General features: G+C 37.7%; 1 protein-coding gene and 1 pseudogene across 3 annotated transcripts in view; both read right to left on the reverse strand.

Moving 5' to 3' along the window:
- MARCHF1 (membrane associated ring-CH-type finger 1) overlaps positions 1-17,900 on the reverse strand; it is a 967,912-nt gene that overhangs the window by 637,876 nt on the left and 312,136 nt on the right. The gene's annotated exons all lie outside the window — the stretch shown is intronic.
- Positions 15,999-17,636, reverse strand: LOC128590626 (kinesin-like protein KIF22; annotated as a pseudogene).

Here is a 17,900-nt window from a genome sequence, read left to right on the forward strand (position 1 = left end):
AAAATAGATCATATCCTAGGATACAAATCAAATCTCCACAAAATTAAAAGAATTGAAATTATACCTTGTATCTTCTCAAACCACAATGCAATAAAAGTGGAACTCAACTCCAACAAAAACTGTCATTCCAACACAAAGGTATGGAAACCAAACAACCTTATGCTGAATGAAAGTTGGGTCAAGGAAGAGTTAAAGGGGGAAATTGTTAAGTTCCTCAACCATAACAATTAAGCTACAAGTTGCCAAAACCTGAATGATACTCCAATTGCAGTCCTAAGAGGGAAATGTATTGTATTAGATGGCTACAACCAAAAAACTAAAAGAGACAAATCAATAAATTACAAATCATCTGAAGAAAATAGAAAAGGAAGAACAATCTAATGCCAAACCTAGCAGAAAAAAGAAATAACCAAATTAAGTAAGAAACTACTGAAATTGGAAACAAAAGAATCACTGAAAAAATTAATGAAACAAAAGGTGGTTCTTTGAAAAAATAAATAAAATTGACTCAGTGCTCGTGGCTCAGTGAGTAGGGCACCAGCCACAAACACCAAAAGTGGTGGGTTCGAGCCTGGTCCAGGCCTGCTAAACAACAATGACAACTGCAACCAAAAAATAGCTAGGCATTGTGGCAGGCAATTGTAGTCCCAGCTACTTGGGTGGCTGAGGCAAGAGAAAAGTCCAAGAGTTGGATGTTGCTGTAAGCTGTAATGCTCCATAAAGTAAAAGGAAGGGAAGTCAAGAAAGGGGGAGATAAACAGAGCAAATCCCGATTTTATACTCTCTTAGAAAAAGTGGCAGCACAACGAAGCTGAAGGCATCATTTTAGCAAAATATTAGTCTATGTGGAATTAGGGAGCTTTTGTTTTTTTCTTGACTGTCCTAGATTAATGGGAGAAGGAACTTTGATCACTTCAAATGCAATTTGTCATTTAGATATATAATCTCACAATTATAAATTTATTTTTAAACTGGTTTAAAAAACTTTATAATGGCTTGATAACACTCTTTGAACATATTATTTGAAGAACTGATTAAGAAAATAGAATGAGGGCGGCACCTGTGGCTCAATCAGTAAGGCGCCGGCCCCATATACCGAGGGTGGCAGGTTCAAACCCGGCCCCGGCCAAACTGCAACCAAAAAATAGCCAGGCGTTGTGGCAGGCGCCTGTAGTCCCAGCTACTCGGGAGGCTGAGGCAAGAGAATCGCTTAAGCCCAGGAGTTGGAGGTTGCTGTGAGCTGTGTGACGCCACGGCACTCTACCGAGGGCCATAAAGTAAGACTCTGTCTCTACAAAAAAAAAAAAAAAAAAAGAAAATAGAATGAACATAGTATTTTATTAGAAAAAATTTCTATTTTTCTATTTTGTATCATTATAGTTGAGTAAAAACAGAAAAACTGAGGTAGGTCCTCCTTCTAATTTTAAACCTAGAAAAAATTATCAAAAGGGATGTTGAAGTCTCAGAGAATAGGTCATTGAAAGTACATTAATAAATAAGCATAAATTTTCTTTGAATGAGTTTATTTTACTCTGTACATCAATCCAGCGGGAAGTAATGTCTCAGTGTAGATGTTTCCTCTTCCTTATCAGCGAGTACAATAAGGTGTTGAATTTGTTTAATAACATTATTGTTTTAAATAAATTGTTCCAAATCTATTATATTTACTTTTAAAAAGTAAATTCTATGTTCTGAAATTTCATCAAATGTATTTGTAATTTATGACCCACATTTGCAAAAATATGGACAATAAATTAAAATAATGGTTTGACTTAAATTCCTTAGCAAATTAAAAAATCATACATTACTTTTATACACATAATTCTAAATTTAACGAACAATGATAAAATCCAGATAGAGAAATGGAATAAACTATTTTAAAAATAGGCATAAGAACATATGGATTTTAGTTTCTTCATAATGGTTTATCATAATAGAATGTTAAGACATTTTTCAAATAACTATGCTTTGAAAACTTATTAAAATGTGGATGTATATTAAAAGGTAGAAAAGCAATTTTAAATTTGGATACGGAAAGTTATAAATCAGTCCTTTGGAAAAACAAATTATGTAGAAAGCAGGGTGCGGTTCCTTTCTCACTCCTCGATTTCAAATAGTGATATTGATTTCATTTTCCATTTCATTTCAGTTTTAAAATAATGTACTTAAAGCCACAGTATCATCATGTTTTCATTGTGTATAGATGACATTCACAATAATAAAACGTCAAGTTACAGAGTGTAATAATAAACTCTGTGTTAAATGGTATTTTGTCATCAACAAAGGGTTTTCATAAGAAACTCCCTGGGAAGTCCCACCCATTTTCTGAACTAGAAAATTGAGGCTTCTCTAAATACCACGGCCATCAGCAGCCTCCCTGGGAGCAAATCCCAGGTGTGCTGGTTTAGGCTCACCGCATATCACAATTCCCTCAGCAGAAATTAACAAGTTGACTGATGCAGTTTTGTGTTATAAACATAAACAGACTTGAATATTTTCCTTCACACTAAAATGCTAAATTGCATCAGCTTTTATTTCTAATAACTTTCTAGGATAGAAGACATCTTTTACATTGATAAAAATAATTATCTGCCATTTCTTTGTCTCCCCATCAGAAGGGCAGTATTTGTGTGAAATAACCTGACTCATTCTTCTCTTTGGGATTTAAACATGACTCACAGACCATGGGACAAAGTATTTTCTCAGCAGTATAAAGGAATATGTATGTATCATCTATGTCCTATAACGAAATCATGGAGGGGGGTTCTACAAAATTCCCCTACCTCCATATTCCTGGGAAAAGCTTTGCTTGAGGTGCTAAGGTGGTTTTCCTAGGAGAGATGAGCTTAGCTGGGAAACATGGAGCTAAAATGCCATTGGGGGTTGCCATGGGATACAGGTTTATAAGAGCATTTGCAGAGCAGATGGAAGAAAGCTAAATAAAGTATATACAGGTATGAAATGAGAAGTTTTCTGTTTAATTTGCCATAAACAATAGAAGTACTCAAATGTTTGTCTGTAAGAAAAAATCTCTTGTCAGAACAAATTACATTTGGCTTTTAGAAATAAAATCCCTTAATTGTACACCTAATTTGTTTTCAAAACTTGAAAAGCAGTTTTTATAATAGCATTGTAATGCACTTCAAGAAATCAGTTTATAAGAAATGATTGAGAAAAATAAATTAATATATTTTATGAATAAGAATATATTCTTTCGTATTTTGTATAATTATAATAGAAATAGGCAGCTATTTGTGACTGTCCTAAGATCTGAAGCTGGAAATTCTTACAATTAATTATACAACTGAATAACAAACCTTTTTAAAATTCTACTGCTGATGGCCCTGTTTGAAAACTACTTTCCTATGCCTGCTACTTTGAGTAGCTTATGGATAAGCTATCAAACAGTCACCATTTTAATTAGCATAATTCCTGAAAGGTCTTCAGTGAATTAACTGGTTTTACATAAAAATATAATTTCTTACACCAAGTTCATGTATTGAATACATGTGATATATGCCATGTAAATTTCTATTACAAAAGCAAATGCCAGGAATGCATTGACTCACTAGCCCTCACCAGAAAAATTATAAAAAAAATTCACTCATAAATCCTATGTATAAACAGAAAGTTTCAAACTACTGCTTAGAAAGTAGTGACTTTAACAATAGAAATCTCTCACATGACAGCTAATGAGACAAAATAAAAAAAAATAAACAAAATCCACCAAGTATAGAATGTAAATGTCTTAACACAATAATTAAGTAAATGAGGTGAAAGCTATATTAATTAGTTTGATGTAATCATTCCAAATTGTACCCCACAAAAGCATAAATGTATTCATGATCTATGTGTATATGACTTAATAAAAGGAAAAAATATATAAAAAATAAAAAACATGCTATTCAAAAATATAAAATATAAAAATAAAAATATGCTATTCATGTTTTAAAAAAATCCATAGCTGGAAGGCACCTGTGGCTCAAAGAAGTAGGGCGCCAGCCCCATATACTGGACGTGGTGGGTTCAAACCCAGCCCCGGGCAAAAACTGCAAAAAAAACCCAAAAAACAAAAAAACCATAGCTGCTTGTAGAAATACAAATATTTCACATTTTGAGAGCAAAAAATTGTTGTAAAGTGAGAGAATGATAAAATAATCCTTCTTCCCTTCCTCCTCCCCTTTCTTCCTTCCATTAGTATGGCTTTCAGACTGTTTTAAACTGGAAGAATTCACTCCATTTTTATAAAAACCAATCTTGGGGAAAAAACATCTTATCTTCTTTTCTCTAAAATATTCCCCACTCCAAATTTGTCTGACTTTTAACATATGAGATCATTTAAATTTTTCTCTGTCTTCTACATTTTGTATAATTAGATATAGATGCTTTATTAGATTATGGTTAAATTAGCAGGAATACATCATAGGTGATTTTTTTCACATTACATCATATTAAAAGGAAAAAAAATTTATCACTTTGCCCTACTGTTAGCAATGATCAACTATAAATGCAGTTATTTGATTGCGATGTTGGGTGCCAGTTCTAGATGTTATAATTGTACATTTTTCCCCTTTGCAATCTGTGCTGGATTCTTTGGCCAACATTTAAATATCCTGTTCCCCAGTGACCATTGACATAATGGTTTCAGCCTTCACCAATGACCTTCCCTTAATGAGTCATAAATGTTGAATTTCCAGTTTTATCGTTCCATGTATCTTTATAATCTGGTGCATTTTTTATAAGAAAAGTATTTTCTTCTTTTCCACTTTCCTATTTATGCCTGTACATATGTATGTATTTATTATTGAGATTCATGAATTTTTACAGGATATACTACAATCAATTCTATTATAGATACTATTTTATTTGAATGTTCAATATGTCATAAAAATTTATGCAGTAGACACATCTTAAAGCTGGTCTTTCGTTTTCTTTCTTTTTTTTAACTGTACATAATCCCATTAGTCCTTAAGCTTCCTTGCTTTCTGACAGAATAATATATTTCAGACACAACTTGTATTATAGTTGCTCCGAATTTGAAATCAACTCCCGAGGGAGGAAGAGGAATAAATTGCTAATTTGGTGCAATTAGGAGACAGAACAGAGAAAATTTGTCTCAGCTTCTTCAGAGTCCCGTCTCTGAGCAGATCTCCAGAGAGCACACACATTCTAGGCTGCTCTCATCTGTGCAATAAAGGATCTGCCCTTAGGGGGAAGCTTGTGGCTGCCCAGCTGCTCCACTGACTGGGTGGGAAAATCTATCTAGTTTAACACTGGAGGACAAGCCTATGTTTGCTTTGGATTTTAGCCATATGCTCCAATCTAGCATTTCTGTAGAATGAAACTGACATGTTGACCTTCATTGTAATTCCTCTCTGGTTCTTCATGAGTTGTAAACTTCAACATGGAAGACAGGTATCATTTTATTGAATTCAAAATGATTATAGAATTTAATTAAAGAAAAATTTCATCACATTAAAATATAAACTCACAAGCAAAAACAAAAAGGCTTGCAACAGAGGATGAAATTTTGCATAAAGAGAATTGATGTATTTATAACCTATATGAATTGTAATGCCTAAAGATGAATCACTGTTGATATCTTTACCAAAAATAAATTACCTAGGCTGTTTGTAAGATCTAGCAAGAGTGCAATCCAAAGAGAAGTAAAATCCTTGGCATATGATATGTGCTAACAGAGCAATCTGGTTCATCCCAGCAGTGGGCATCACCATCCACCTGCTAGCTGCCAGTGGTCCTCTCAGTAACCTGGATGACCTATGACGCTGCAAAAAAAGTCGAAGTAGCTAATGTTTGAGGAGAATCTGCTTTACACAGTCCACTTGATATTGTCTCATTTTCTAATAGACTCTGTATTAGATAAAGATACTTTTCACACAATGTGAAAATTCCTTAGAGTTATTCATTAACCCTGGCATAGTGTCACCTAGATAGTACGTAGCAGGTATTCACTTCAAGTTTTGTCTTAAAAGTCATTTTTATTAAATAATTGGTTATAATTTTTGCCTTTTGGGGGTCACTATATATAATTTTTATCTTTCTCAAACCTTTTAGTTAGATACTACACAGAAATTTCATGAATAGGTCAGAGAAAACAATTTTCCCATTTACATCCAAATTGTTTTCCAAAAAAGTACTCATGGATTTTTCCCTGCCAGAACAACTGATTGGTTGCCAGTGTTTCTGCCATCTCTAGAGTTATCTTGTTTAAAACTCGGGTAATTTTTGTTGTGCTAAAATGCATTCACATTTAAATTTTGATTGGTTTCGGAAAGCTATACTTGCTTTAAAAAAAATCCCTTTTCCTTTTTCCTGAGGGAATGCACGCTTACTTAAACATATTATATTTCTCTGGTATCTAAGTCATTTCCTGGGGATAAATACATATGCTGCTTAGTGACATAACACTTTCTTTAGGCTACTCAGTCATTCTTTAGTGCATCTTTCCTGCTAATTTGAAATCACAGGAATTTTCTGTCCTGATTTTATTTATATTTCCCCTCACCACCACCCCCGAATATGCAATATACTCTGTAAATATACATTAAAAAATAGAAATGCTGAAGAGCATTTGCCTCTAACAAGAAGGAACAGAAAACTGTACTGCAGTAAAGGACAGAATTAACTCTTGTCTCTTATTTGTTTTTAACTCTTTGAGCTTCTTTTAGCATATGTTACCAATTGAAAAAAAAAAAAAACAACAGAAAATTCAAGGCACAAAAGCAGAATTGCAGAGTCTGTCAGAGAATTGCTTTAAAATAAAACTAATTTCCCAAGTTTAATTGAGCAACTATTTGCGGAAAGGAGTAAAGTGTGGAGCAAGTTGACCTACATCTAGGTAACATCTGTCAAGTTTAGACAAGGTAATGGTTGCCCTTAATATTCCCTCTACATTTTCCGATGTACTTTGAAGAATTTGTTTTAATCATTGTCTTCCAGTTCTTCTTATTCAAATGAAAGGACTGGGTCCTTCATTGGTCATTATTATAACTGTGTCTTTCTTCCCCGTGCAGTCTCCTCAAGTCCTAGTAAAGCAGAAATACTGGAGAGGAACTGTGCTTCAGTTAAAACTAAGTGTTAATCCATTTGGAAACACGACTCACAGCAATGAAGTACATTATAGATGGAAATATAGACCACCACATTTTTAAAAGAGTCCTCACAAAGTCTTAAAAGGAGAGTTGATTTAAGCCATTGACAAAGACAGTATTTAATGATTATTGCATTTGATACTGTATAACTAGGTGATTATTATCTAGAAAAAAAAACACTCAAAAATGTGGTTCAAGAAATACTGGCATCAGAATTATTGGGATTGCTTGTTAAAAATATAAATGTCTCGGGCGGCGCCTGTGGCTCAGTGAGCAGGGCGCCGGCCTCATATGCCGAGGGTGGCGGGTTCGAACCCAGCCCCGGCCAAACTGCAACAAAAAAATAGCTGGGCGTTGTGGCGGGCGCATATTGTCCCAGCTACTCGGGAGGCTGAGGCAGGAGAATCGCCTAAGCCCAGGAGTTGGAGGTTGCGTGAGCTGTGTGAGGCCACGGCACTCTACCGAGGGCAATAAAGTGAAACTCTGTCTCTACAAAAACAATAAATAAATAAATATCTCAGTCTCTTCTCAGTTCCAATAAATCAGAATGTTTTAGGGGTCCACCCTAGGAGACCACAGTCTTTTGGAAGCCCAAAGTTAGAATCCTTTTCTAAAATTTTAATTTAATTTAATTCCATTTAATTTAATTTAATTTTGGAGACAGGACCTGCCTGATCACCCAGACTGGAGTGCAGGCAGCAGCTCACTGCACTGTGAGCTGCTGGGCTCCAGGGACCCTCTCCACACAGCCTGCTGAGTGCTGGGACTGCGGCATGCACCACCATGCCCAGAAACATTTTTTATACTAAGCCTGAGCCTAAAATAACAACTTTCGAACCTTTCGAAAAGAAAGGCTGAATCTGCTTACAGGTATACAGAGAAAAAAATACAAGCAGTCTATGAATTGAAATACACCTAGTGCCAAAGTTATTTTAAAGGAAATCCAAGGAAAAAAATTATCTTATCATTGAAATGGCTGTGTGTATTTTTGTATACATATATAAATGCACATATCTGACACATATTTAAATCCATAAACATGAAATACAGAAATATATATAAAATACTAATAAATGCTTTATGTTCATATATAATATGATGGATACATGATTTTATATAAAGTAATATAGCATCAAGTGAGTAAAGATTACTTAGCAATTTGAGAAATAAATTATGGCAATTTCTTAAGGAAAACCAGATAAAAGCATAGTTGTTATTAAGTAAATATCAGCTTTTGGTGGGCAGCTTCATTTTAATGAAGAAGATTTTTGAGAGTCTACGGTGGCTAGAAACCAACTGTGGCAGGCAGTGTTTCAGAACATACGGTGGCAGGTAGTAGGTACAAGATCAGAAGGAAATGGGGTGATACTAAAAAAAATTTATGCCAGATGTGCCAATTACATATAAGAAGACAGAATCACAAAGACTGAAGATGAATATGTGACTTTAATCTATTTCATAGTTTCATTTTAAGATCTTGATAACATACACAGGAGTATTCCTGCAGTAATTCTTTAAATACTACTGAATCAAAGATCAGGAAAATAAAAAATGAATTTATTACATTTGCAGTAAAACAAGGTCATTATCATTTAGCAGTCTCTGGGACATAGAGCAATGGAAAATTGAAACTTTTTTCTCAAAATTTTCTTAAAATATTAAAAGTTAAAAACATCAATTCATTAACTGTATCTGTAATAGTAAAGATCAGAAGTGATATTTTTGCCTACAAAAAACTAAACATTATAGTGATACAGGCCAGGTGGCCCCAAGACCTGCCACCTTAGCCCTGGCGGTATTGGTGCCGGGGCAGGTGGAGAAACCAGAGGGCTGGAGGGTGGGCAGGGGGGCCCTGGGAGGCTCCAGTAGCCAAGGGGCTAGAAACTGGTGGATGAGACACTTATCTCCTTCCCAGTGGCTTCTGCTGGTCAATTTTATGGCTGGTCAATTTCATGTGAGTTTCCAAGGCCAGAGACTTCTGGCCCCCTGCTGCTAAGTGAAAGGCTGGCTGTAACTTTAGAAGACCTAGGCTGTAAGAGTAAACATTGAGTTCTAGGGAAACAACCCTGGCAACTATATATACCCCTGAGCAAAGAGACCAGGAGACAGACTGGAGAGGGAGCAGGAGAGCTTGTTCCTGTCCTGGGTTCTCTCTGCCAGGAGCTTTGGTTTTTGTTGTTTTTGTATTCTTTGTGAATAAATCCTGTCTTACCACTTATCTGTGGTCCGTGGATTCATTCTTCCAATCTCTGAGACCAAGAACCTGAAACACCGGTATCCATAGGAATCAATATGTAATATATATTTATGTTTCTACACATCTTGGGCCTTAAAACTGTTTTATTTCATTATAAACTAAAAGGATATGGTCCACGTTTTCAATGCTTTACTTGTCTCTCTAAGTTCTGCCTCTCTCAGGTTTTTATTATTTATTTACTTATTTATTGATTGATTGATTGATTAAGCCAAGTGTACATGTATCTTAACTGAGACATCAGCATGATGGCAGAATAGAAGATTTCTACCACCTCTTTATGCCTTCATGGGAGTCTGGAAGTCCAGCAGAGAAGTTTTAGCACACATTTGAAGTTAAAAAGTATTTTTTTTTTTTTTCAAAAAAAGATGCATTGCAGAGGTTAAGAACAACAAGCTCACTTTACCTGTGTGACCTGTCCCCCAAAGTGACACAGCTGAATGCCAAAAAGGCCCCTTGACCTGAAATTCCTCCCAGGAGGGAAATCAGTGAGTATTCAGCTGTCCCAGGTACATGGGACCCCCTTTCTTTCTTGCCCAACAGAGAACACTGATGGGACTAGTTACCGCCAAGGAGTTAGAAGCTGCAAACTACAGAGAGAGTCGGGTACTGAGGCAGTCAGGCCTCTTGAAACTTAGTAAAGGGGGGTGCACTTCAGGACCCTGTAATGCCTCTACTGCATGAGCCCTCAATGAGCCCACCAGGGCCTGCAATGACTGAGTGTCTCGCCCCTGTCACTGCCCCCACCCCACGCCCACGAACACGGCGCTTTTCCCTAGCTGGCTTGCCACACACCCACTCAGACTATGAAGGTGAGATTTTGCAGATGGCTCACAGTCTTGTGCCACCAACCAGCTTACGCTACTTGGGACTAGTGAAGTTATTTATTTTCCTAGGTATAATTAGCAAAGAAAGTAGTCTACATGGTAGGGAAGAGAAGAAGGGTATGGAGAACATGGCTTTGTGACAAGGGGCTAAATATATATACATATATAAAAATGTCATTCCCCAACTGGGGAACACAAATGCAGACTCCTGACACACTCTCCCAGTTATTCATGTATCTATGTGGGAAAGAGAGTTTACAGAAAGACTTACATTAATGGCTTGTAAGGCCCCAGAAACTAATTGTCTAAACAGTTTGTTCATATCTAAAGGAAAAAAGAAATGTTATTTTGAAATTTAAACCACATGGCAAGTGTTACCTTAGTCAAAGATACTGTTATTTTAACTCTGTCTTCCCATTCCATTCAAATTTCACAGCTCTTATTATTTGCCTAATTATTATTGTAATTCTTGGCACTGGCCTCTAATTTATTTTAATTCTGAAACATTTTCTAACTTTAAAGCTGTCAGGACTTCTGTTAAGACTTTTCATCTTCCTAATAGACAGCCTAGTTACTTACTAGACTGAAACTCCAGAATATGTCAAAAGGAGAACTAATCTGAATAAAATTATTATGTTAATGTATTTCCATGATACGATGATAGCAGGGCATGACAGACAAAACTTTATGATAAAGTACATGGTAATGTATTTCATGCAACATCAACAGAGTGATTATTTTTTAATAGCAGTGAGGAAAATTCAGCTATCAACATGCTCTCACATTATTAATGGGAACTAAGTTTCAGATTTTCCAGCCAAAAGCTATGGATTAGGTTCATTGGGTCAATGTTTAATAATGATAGCTCTTTTTTGCTCTATCGAGATAGATGAGACTATTTCTTCCTGGGGAAACATGTCACAAAAACAAAAAAAGCAAATTCAATATCATCATTTTGAGAATTACATTTTAATAAAGGACATCATTAATGACAAAAAGGTAACTTGCAATATAGCATCTAATCATTTGTACTACTCCCAGATTTATGGGCAGATTTTTCTAACTATGACAATGACCAAAACAATAGCAAAACCACACAAATGCCAAAAAGTTGGTCAGAAGAACTGATGGGAGCAGATTTATTGTGGAGTGTTTTTGAGGAAGTTGACGGGAAGGGAGCACAAGGAAAGGGTTCTCAAAGCATGTTTGTTCCTGGTGGTAATTTCTGAAATGTACAGTTACTGCTTTACTTCTCGGTTGCTGTTTTTTTTTCCAGGTGTTTCTCACTGCCACCGATTAATGCCGTTTAGGTTCAAATTAACCTCTTTGGCTGCAAACAGCCAGTGAGCCGTGAAGAGGAGGGTATTTATTACAGGACTTACTGGACCAAGTAAGGAATTTTATTTTATTATATTATTGTTCATCTAGTTAATTTTTTGCTGATCTTTGACATGATCTTGTTTTTTTGTCTTTTCCTTTCAGCAATTGCAAACTTCTTTTTTTTTTAATCCTGAGTAATAGAAACTCTCACTATAAACTGAGCCTGTGTCGACTTATTTTGTGATCTGCTTAGGCTTGGCAGTATATAGACCAAAAAACTATACATTTTCAGTAGCATGGGCTAGATACTGTACATTTCTAGTATACGGTAGACAATCCATAACTGATCACCTCCCTACACTGACCACCTCCGTCAGTTGACCTAATTTTCATAGACTGGACATGCACCACATGTACGTATCAGTACGCAGGCCTACTTGTTACGTTGACCACTGTGTGTTGCTCTGTTTGTTACAGTCCCTTGGGTGGTCACCTTACAGAGATCCTAATGGATTTCATTCTCCTTTGGCTTCACTTAAACAGATATTGATCTTTTCAGGTTGTCAAGGCAATGGTAACAATAATAGCTAACCACCTCTTCTGTGATCCATGTGCCAGACACTGTTCTAAAAGCTTTACATAAATTAATTTCAACTAATCTTCACAAGACTTCATTAGGAAGTTCCCATCAGCAACCTCATTTCATGGATGAGAAAACCAACCATACAGGGAGTAAAGCAACTTGCTCAACATCTGACTCTAACCTCTTACACACACAGCAACATTGCCTCAGTACTTCTATATCAGTGGCCATGAGCATTAGAGGTTAATATTCCAGTAACTTTTCCTATAGCAGCCATACAAGTCAAATTAGCCTCCATGCTGCAAGACCTTTATTCTTAAGAAACAGTTACGCCAAAAGACATCTGCGTTTATCCAAAATGGTGGTGCATTTACCAAGCGAAGGATACAGTGGTGTGGTGAGGGTCACAGAGATAAAAACAAGCTTTGTCTCTGTTCTCACAGAGTTTACATGTTACCCCAATTTCTAAAAAGCCAGTGACATAAGAGAAGGTCAAAGTGCTATATTGAAGAAAGAAAATATTATTTCTGGCTGAAGAGATCAGAAAGGTCTACACCCTTGTTAACAACTAAATTAATGAACAAAACAATGACAAAAAAAGAAAAAAACAGCATAAAAGAAAACTTTATGGGTTTTTGTTTGTTTGTTCATATGGGTGGTTAGTTACTAACCTTGAGGAGCAAAACCTGTGCAGGAGCTCTCATTTTTAAATTGTGAAGAGTTTGCCCTATACTTTTGGTTGGCTTTATCGGCTGAGTGTCCTCCTTAAATGGGAGAAAAATAAGAATAATATTTATCACCTAAATATTAAAAGACTCATCTTCCATTGTTCTTGGAGAAAGCATTAATCTGAATAACTTCAATGCTGCTTTGGGAGACGTCTTTTATCATTCCCTATTAATTTATGTTTAACTATTGCTTTGAGTGTGCGTATCTCTTAAGAAGTTAACCTGAAAAACCTACATGTACCCCCCTAAGACTTTACACGAGATCTTTAGAAAGACATTTATTGAATGAAAGACATATTTTTAAAATAAATTGTCTGGGCTTAAGTAAGGCCAGTCAGCACTATAAAATTATTGTTCTAAATGTGGTCCTGTTTAAGACAAGCCAAGAGACACAATACAAGAAGAAATTGTTAAAGGAGAGATAAAGGGTTTCAAGTGTCAGTGAGCCAAAGAACTAGATCCTGTGACTAGATGGAGTGAGGAATGAAGGTCTGACTCGAAGATTGGGATCACTTCCAAGAAGAAGAGCCTACATGTGGAGAGAAACACATTCTCGGAGCACCAGCAGCAGGGGTGGGTTTAGGACCCCCAGAAAATGGGGGCAGGCCAGGAGCCAAGCAGGGAAGCACCAATGAAACAGGCCCCATAGACAAATCGAGTCTTCTGTGGAAACCACCTCTGCTGCAGCTGCACGGCACCACTGCCCTGTACTTCTTTTTCTAATTATACTTAACCTTTTAGAAAAGGCTTACCAAAAAACCTGTGGTTGTATCCTACCCCTTGTACTTGAGAAAATTGAGGATGGAGATGGCCACACATCAGATGAAGTGTCACAGACAGAGTGGTGCAGAGTGTCAGTACCAGAGGAGACGGCAGCAAGAGCTCAGCTAGCTTTGGTGCCCACTGAGGGCAGGTACTGAAGGGGCCATGGCATCCCCACCTCATTTCCAGGCTCCTAAGAGTGCATGAGTGATAGCTCCTCATGCAGAGGCATCAGGAATACAGAAAATGCGGAAAACCATCTGAGTATCTGAGAAGGAGTAAATGTGTAGGCGAGTACAGATTCTAAACCTAGCATTACTGACAATTCGATTTAAAAAAATGAACATATTCTGAAATATGGGGCTGGCCAGGCATGGACTTAGCCATCACACAAACTTACAACAGAAAGAAGCTATAATTTAATTCTTAGTTATCTCACTGTACTGCTCATTTGGCTTCTCTGAAATTGAATTCTGCATATATAGGATGATTATTAAACAATGGTTTCTTTCTTTTTTTTTTTTTTTTTTTTTTTTTGGTTTTTGGCCGGGGCTGGGTTTGAACCCACCACCTCTGGCATATGGGACCGGCGCCCTACTCCTTGAGCCACAGGCGCCGCCCTGGTTTCTTTCTTGGTCTAGAAAATGAAAACATACTCAAGAGTTCTGTGGAAACAGAAATTCTATGGTAAGATGAGCATGATGTTTTACAAAATTAGGAAACTTGGTAGGTATCACAGAACATATCAGAGAACCTGATAATATTACTTCATATTATCAGGTTAAATAATTAAATTTATCATCCTTGCTGTAAGCACTGCTTATTCAGAGCAGGAATAGAGAATATCTTTTGCTTAAAAAGTCAAAGACACATTAGCTAGAATGGAAAACCAATGCTAGAGCACTAAAATTTTAAAAACACTATATACCTTTGAGTGAGTAGCCAGAAATGGGATTGCTGGATCACGTAATAGTGGGACTTTTATTTCTTTGACAAATCTCCATATTGTTTTCCATAGAGGTTGTACTAATTTGCAGTCCCACCAACAGTGTATATGCATTCCTTATTTAAATGTCCATACAGTACAATTCACGATTGCAAAGAAGTAAACTCAACCCAAATGCCCATCAATTCATGAGTAGATAAACAAAACGTATGTGTGTGTATATACCATGCAATGCTACTCAGCCATAAAGAAGAATGACCTAGTGCCTTTTGCAACAATTTAGATCAGCGGTTCTCAACCTTTCATAGGGGTCGTCTAATATCAGAGATTTACATTACGATTTCTAACAGTGGCAAAAATTACAGTTATTAAGTAGCAACGAAAATAATTTTGTGGTTAGGGGTCATCACAACATGAGGAACTGAATTAAAGGATTGTGGCATTAGGAAGGTTGAGAACCACTCAACCAGAACGATGGAACCAGAAACCATTACCCTAAAATGAAGTATCTAAAGAATGGAAAATTAAACACTGTATGTACCCACTACTAAACTGGAACTAACTGATGAGCACACAAGTACATAAAAGGAAGTAAAACTTAAAAATGGAAGTCAACATGGGGGGAAGGCGCAGAAAGGGACCCAGAAAAACCTACCTAACAGGTACAATAAACACTATCTAAATGACGGGCACACTTATAACCATGACTCAAACATAAAAGCAATCCATGTAATCAAAAACATTTGTATCCCATGAAACTTTGAGATAAAAAAATTAGTTCCTTAAAAAAATAAATCAACACTCTGTATACCATACCACATCACTCTCCTAGCTGTTGCCTCATCTATTCTGCTATGTTTTTCTAATCTGCTCTCTACAGCAAGACCAGCTCTCTTACACACACACACACAGTACTCCTACTAGTTGAAACAACGAGGCCATAATTTCACCTGACAGTGTACATGCTTTAAGTAAAAAGTCAAGTTGGTGAAAAGTACAAATTCTTCTAAAGAGACAGTGCAATAAGTAGCTGTTTTAAATCACCTTTGGGAATAACTCTGGTTATCCCATATGAATACTCAAGTAGTACCAACTGAATTTAAAAGTCATGTAAGGATGTAGTGTTAATTACCTTGATTTACCGGTACATAATGCATACTTATTTTAAAGCAACATTTTAAATACAATAAATATTTTTAAAAAGTCATCCTGGATGTTAGTTAAATATAGGCAAAAACTAATATACAATATTCAAGTATAAAAAATTAGCACATTCATATTTTGTTTGAAAAATCAACAAAGGCATCATAGCTCACAGCAATAACCAAGCACATTCATTTGTTTCCTAATAACCAAACTCAACGAATTGAGATATTAGAAAATAGTCACGTTCTGAGGATTAGTACTCCATCCTTTTCATGTCAAAAGCCCCAAAATACCTTAGGGTGAATAAAAGGAGACAGCAGTCAGCAGGGGCCACAGTGCTGGCCAGCAGCAAGACTGAGGATGGTCACCTTCAGGAATGACTCCATCAGTCTCCCAGTTACACCCTCTACTTGGTCCAGGTCTTCTACGTGGCTGAATGGGCTGTGGGGCTACCTCCAGCCCATGATAAGCTGGTCCTTCTTAGGACCAATGCGCTGTAGGCTGCGCAGATCCTGGACTGGGCCTTCATTCAGCAGATCCAGTATTTTTTGACCCCCATGGGCCAGTAGCTCGGGGCTTATCTGTAATTCTCAGCAGTCCTCAGAGCCTTCATCTCAGGCTCTGAGGCATGCAAGGACTCCAGCTTTCTTTTCTGGCTTTTATTCTTCAGGATATGGAACTCAGCATTTAGGGATGCTGCCTGCTCCTGAATCAATTGTAGGGGCATCACCACAGCCTTTGCCACTGTGACTGTGTGATAGGAAAAGGTTCAGAGCATTGTGGGAGAGCAATTCTTTCTCCTTTGGGTCTGCAGCCTCCTGGGCCAGCACCCTGGCCTCCAGTTCTTTTTGTTTATCTTAAGTCTCTCAATCTCCAAGTCCTTCACCTCCACTGTCTTCATGAGCACCATCCGCTCTCACTTTGGGGTACTCAACAGAGGGGCCCCCTGGCACCCCCGGGAGCCCAGCAGATGGTCCAAGCTCAGAAGGCATGCCAGCATGGCTGGGTCCGTACTGCTCAGCTTCTGCAGGGGGCTGAGTTTCTGGGAGGCAGAAGGTGGAGCTGCTATGGGATCATGGCTCCCAATTTCATCTTCCTCAGGGCCTCAGGCTCTCTTTGCCTCTGATAGGCCTAGCAGTTCTTTCTGAGATAGCTTAACAGGTACCAAGATGTACTGAGACATGAAGCTGTAGGTGCTCATTGGTAAAAGGATGGTTTATCACTTCTTTGGACCTGGCAGCAAAGTTGGGTAGGTACAGAGATTGTGTCTAGATAGAAGCATCTCTCAGGGGCAATGTTGGCAATGAGCCACCCAGAGAGTCCTGCAGTAAGCGAATGAGCTTGCTATCCAGGTTAAGCACACGAGGAAGGCCCTGGTCCAGTGCATCTACCACCTTGCCCAGAACAAAGAGGAGGTGTTGATGGCTCCACTCTCTTTCAGCTGAAGGCCCTTGTTGCCTGTACGGCAGTTATCATTCTGAGCCAGAAACTCAATTAGATAGAGTTTTCCCTCCCTTTGGCGAAATGGGGCTAGACATTTCTGCTGATCCACCTTGACCAGAAGCACAATATGACTGCAAGTAGAGCACTGGTTGAGCTGTGTGGCTCCTACAGTCCAATTTCAACTGGCTGGCAAGAAGTGCCGCTCAAAATCAGCAAAGCTAGTGACGGGCTTCTATGTTAGGCCAGGTGTCAGGATGTTTCCCCGACAGTCTTCTCGGATCACCAGGTCTCCTAATGAAGGGTCTAACAGCGGTTCCCAACCTGTGGGTCACAACCCCTTTGGACTGTATTAAAGATTTGGGGCATTAGAAAGGTTGAGAACCACTGGAAGAGGTCTAATACCTTTTCCTGGTAGATTTCTAAGTAGGACACAGTGACAGAGAAAGCCCATGGCTGCCCCTCAGCTCCCTGCTCCCTGTAAGCTGCAGGAGGTCCATGAGAGCCTGGGTGATCATTCCATAAAGAGTGATCAAAAAGATACTGGGACTATTACTACTATGAGAAGATGTTGACACAGTGCTGGTTGAGTAGATTTTGCTCAATTCTTGGATATAATTCCAAAATGAGCCAGTGTTAATATAAACACTACTTGACCAATGACAACAGACAATTCAGACTCTTGAGGGAAATTCCATGCCCCACATATTCTGGTCAGATAATCAGGGACTGCTTATGATGGCTGGCCAGATATCTTCTTAACAAAGCATTACTTCATTCTA

This window comes from Nycticebus coucang, chromosome 1, assembly GCF_027406575.1.
Source record: "Nycticebus coucang isolate mNycCou1 chromosome 1, mNycCou1.pri, whole genome shotgun sequence".
Lineage (NCBI taxonomy): Eukaryota > Metazoa > Chordata > Mammalia > Primates > Lorisidae > Nycticebus > Nycticebus coucang.